The sequence below is a fragment of the Belonocnema kinseyi genome, chromosome 2 (genome assembly GCF_010883055.1).
Source record: "Belonocnema kinseyi isolate 2016_QV_RU_SX_M_011 chromosome 2, B_treatae_v1, whole genome shotgun sequence".
Lineage (NCBI taxonomy): Eukaryota > Metazoa > Arthropoda > Insecta > Hymenoptera > Cynipidae > Belonocnema > Belonocnema kinseyi.
The window spans coordinates 65,475,802-65,480,588 of record NC_046658.1 but is presented as its reverse complement, the minus strand read 5'-3'; positions in this window follow the sequence as shown (position 1 = coordinate 65,480,588).

The following is a 4,787-nucleotide window of genomic DNA, read 5'->3' as shown; positions in this document are numbered from 1 at the left end:
CGCCAATTAGCACAAATGGTAAGTTCCGACAGTGCCTACAAGTGTGCCTACTGGCCGCTAGATGGCAATACCGGTTTCATATGTATACACCTGGTAGTTTACTTCTATAACTTGTCTTGTAATATAGTTTATTGTTGGGGTTATTGGTTGATTCCAGCAAATATTTTATTTAAATATGGATGACAATTTTAAGTTTCGCGGTGTTTTGTTATTGATGATTTTAAATGAATTTATCATTAAGTATTGGTTACCCTAAGGTATATGCGTCATCCACGCCGAAATATCCAATGAGTTTTAGGAGTACGACACCCTAACTACGGAAGAGTTAACCAGAGCTCTAAAAGAGGATCAGGATGTCATGATTGATTTTGACCATTTAATTAGTGATTTTCCACTATTTAATAGTAGATACTTTGTCTCACAAAACCACTATTCGCTTAGTGAAATTTCACTAATTAATTTAGTAAAATATTTTCACTAATTAAATTAGTAGTTTTTCACTAATTCATAGTGACCTACTTCTCGCTAATTCAATTAGTGAAATTTTACTATCAAATAGTGAAATTTTACTAATTCAGATGTAGAGAGCGGCCTGTCTGATATTTATTAATTTATCCAGACTTTAGAATCATTCTTAAACAAAACACGTAATTTTTAGGTTTCCTCTAGCTTCCTTTATGTTCATGCATTTTCTCGTGAAAGCTCTTGCGTTTATATGACTTTTTATGTCTCTTCGAATTAGGGTCTCATCCAATATTACCTTGATATACAGTTGTTACATAAGTCGTTCATTTTTCAATCTCTCAACATGCCCAAATTATCTTAACGAATTTCTTTCACATCTGTCAACTAGTGTCTCCTCTACACCACACCCTCTGAGGATTATCTCATTACTGACTTTTTCCATCCGCTCTTTACCGCACATCATGCTACCAAGGTATACGTACTATTTTATTATTTTGTCATTTTGATAACCAAGGTATACGTACTATTTTATTATTTTATCATTTAAGATAATGTTGCATATTTTCTTCTTACACTTTCCTTCAAACACCATCATTTTGGTTTGATTTACGCAAGTTTTGACCCATGTTCTTCATATATATTATATAATTTAACACGTTAGTTTTACTTTATTTATAAAAAATTTCAAATATTTCGAAATCAATTTTAGGAAAATTTGGTTTACACACGATTTGTAGAGTTTCGTTAAATAGCAATAATAATGCAAAATTAGGAGAAGATAGATATGAACTAACATGGAAAACTTTTTTGCATCTGAAAGTAGCAACGCTGACATGACCGCACGAACAAAAATCTGGGCGGAGGCGGGTACTAGATACCATAGAACCAATATCGTGCGCGTGGACTGGACATCTATCGGTTCGAAAATGGAACTACGGTGGTTCAATTCTTCTGGGACCAGCTTGATTCAGCTAGCGGATGCAAGACGTGCCTGGGTCCTGACAACATTGATTCTGCGGATGTGGGACCAAAGTAATCCCGCACGGGGAACGCTTGCCGTTCGATGCTGGTATACCGGCAGGTCGGTAACACAGCCCGCGATGCAATAGCGCATCGTGTCACACTAATCCGAACTGCTGGTATACCAGCATGGAATGGCACGCGTACTCCATGTGGGATTACTCTGGTGACTGGCCCCACATCCATAGAATCAATGTTGTTAGGACACTGGTACATCGTGCGTTCGCTAGACGAATCAAGCTGGTCCCAGAAGAATTGAACCACCATAGTTCCATTGTCGAACGGATAGTTTTCTAGCCAACGCGGGCAATATTGGTTCTATGGTATCTGGTACCTGCCTCCGCCCAAATTTGTTTCCGTGCTTAAAGGCCAGAATAGTAATCACTCTTCACTGCATGCTTATCAGATTAGGCGAGTTTATTTTCTTTTGCAGCCGGCACAAGTTTTTGAAGCTGCCTCGTAAAATGATTGAGTAAAAGGTTTAGAATATAATATTTTATTCTTTAAGTTAAGTGAATGACTAGAGTAACATATGATTTTGGCAATCAAAGGAGTGCACGTTCTAAAAGTCGCAAGTATAGGTTGCAACTCCAATTGTAAGATTGTATGGTGATACAATTTCAATAAATTTTATGTTCACTACTTTCATAACGCCGAGCTTTTATTACCGCAATCTTATATCATTCACTTACTAAAATTATTAATTATATTTTACGCCATTCACATATTCATATTAATGGAAACTCGAAAAATGTTGCCGACTGGAAAAGAAAACAACTCACAAAACCTGACAAACATACATTTTCCAAAATTGTCTCACTCGCACTTTTCCGTGCATGAGAAGAGAACACGCCGCGCTTGCGCACTCAGTGAAGAGTGGTCCCTTTTTACAGGACTCACACTTACAGCACCGTTGCTGTCGCATTCGCAGAGATAGGTTTCATTATTCCTTCGTGGGATGGTGTCAAGAGAGATAAGATCACGAGAAAAATAAAAACGGATAATTCATGGAAATGTTGTTTATAAAGCGAGAGGATAACAAAGCTATTAATTTAATATAGGATCTCTCAAAGTGTTATATGTACAATTTAATTTTAGCCAATAAATATAAATAAATACTATACCCTTTTATATTAATCTCTTTGTTCTTTATTTGCAGGTAATATATAAAACAAATGAAAATTATGTATAATTTTTCTGCCTGCATGCGGAACGTTTTCCTGTACAAAATCCCTGATAATGCAGTTTAAATTGGCTTCGAAACTGGTTGGTTGCAGTATTAAAAAATGGAGCAAGAATAAGGAAGAAGAGAGAGAGAGAGAGATTGGTTTTATGTTGACTCTTCCCTTTTCCTACCACTTTTTTTTTAATAAGCTGGAAACCAGGTAGGTGGATATCTAACTGAGAGTTATGCACTTTTTTGCATGTTCTGAGTTTGCTGTATAAAATAGTTAATTAGAAGGTAGATTTCATTTCGATCTTAAAAGAAAATATTGTAAATTAATTCCAAATCCTAAAATCTTTTTTCATGTGAAGGTCGACTGATTTGAGAATAATTATCAATTCCAGAAATGAAGTTTCAATTCTACGAGAAAAGTTTAAATATGTTAAAAATGAATTTTAAATCAGTATTTTATATTTGATTTATATTAGTATTTTTGTTTATTAAAAATATTATAATAAAATTATTCAGAAAGAAAGCGCTTTAATTTATTTAATTAGATATTGCTCTTCGAGTTCTTGTCAGAAAACTAGACTAAGCGAAACAAAGACGGAATATGCCGGACACGCAAAACCTTTAATTTGGTGAATTATATTGCATTTGCTAGTTGAAAGTCGGGTGGAGAACCAGCAGAGTGAAGTAAGACACACGAAATCTTTTCATTTAATGAATTATCATTGTTTTCTTTGAGTGAAAAACGTATGTCCTGCTTTACTTCAAAATGAATAATTTATATCTATCATACTAACGCAGACTCAAGGTGGAACTACACTGCATTGTAAGAAATAATGATTTTTACCCTGTTTTGATAGGTTACTGATTTCAACAAGTTTTTTATTTTTGTTCAGCACCTACTGCTCCGGAGAAAGAGAAATGAAGAATTGTTGAGAGATTTTTAGTTTTTTTCTGTTTTCATCATACCGAAAATGAATGGCCATACCGCGTGCGAAAACAGAGGTGTAATAAATTATCAAATCTTCTAGTATCCAGAGAGTGAATGTTTTTTGGATTTTTTACATTAGACTTTTCTTGGATTTGCTATATTTATTATAATTTTCTTAATTCAATTCATATGGGGATTACGGATAATAATATTGAAATTGTTAGCATTTTGTAATTATTTGTAAAGAAAACTCTCTTGCATAAAACACATTTTTAAAAGGTTTATTATTCACAAATTCCAAACACTATATCAAAGTTTTTTCCCCATGTAATAAGTCTTATATGAATTAGGGAATTTTTTAAAGTGATGGTTCGCTATTTTGACTTCTCAACCCTTAAACGGCCAAAACGCCACTACCGGTACACTGCTTTTCAACGGCCAATAACTAAGACTATTCGGCGCTAGAAAAAATTGAGACACATATATTTTTATTGCTTAAGATCTCCTCTTTCCGACGGTGCCAATGAAATTTCTCAAAAAATTTTCTTATTATCCCAAAATGCAGTTTAAACCAAAAAAAACGTGATTTTTCGTGTCTATTTTTTTTTGTGAACCATTTTCCAAAGCTTTTCGAGTCTGTAATTAACCTGGAATGTCACTAACGGGTGGAATAAATGTCTAAAATTTGAGAATCCATGGTTCAAAGATCGATTTTTCGTTTTAGTATTTTCAAAATGGCGTCTTAATGGCAAAATTTTTGTGAAAACATTCATGAATTTTTTTACAATAAACGATGCGCTTTTCGGAAAAATCATCAAGAATAAAAAGTTCTTGTAATCAGCCAAGGAATACGCCTGAATTTTTTCGAAGCATTTTGAGCAAAATTTTGGATTTTGCATATGAACAATTTTTGCAAAATCCAAAATTTTGCTCAAAATGCAATTAAAATGCAATTAAATGCAATTAAGCAATTACTATATATTATTGCAAGTTTTATAATAATATATAGTAATTGCTTAATTCTTCCACCTTTCAAGCATTATATTAATTTTTCTTATTAATTTTGAAACTACCTATTAATCATTCAGTATTAATAGATAACATAGTCATATTATAGCTATAGCTTATTTCAATAAATATTTATTAAAGAAATTTGAACAATATTATCTAAACATTTTATCATTATACATTATATCA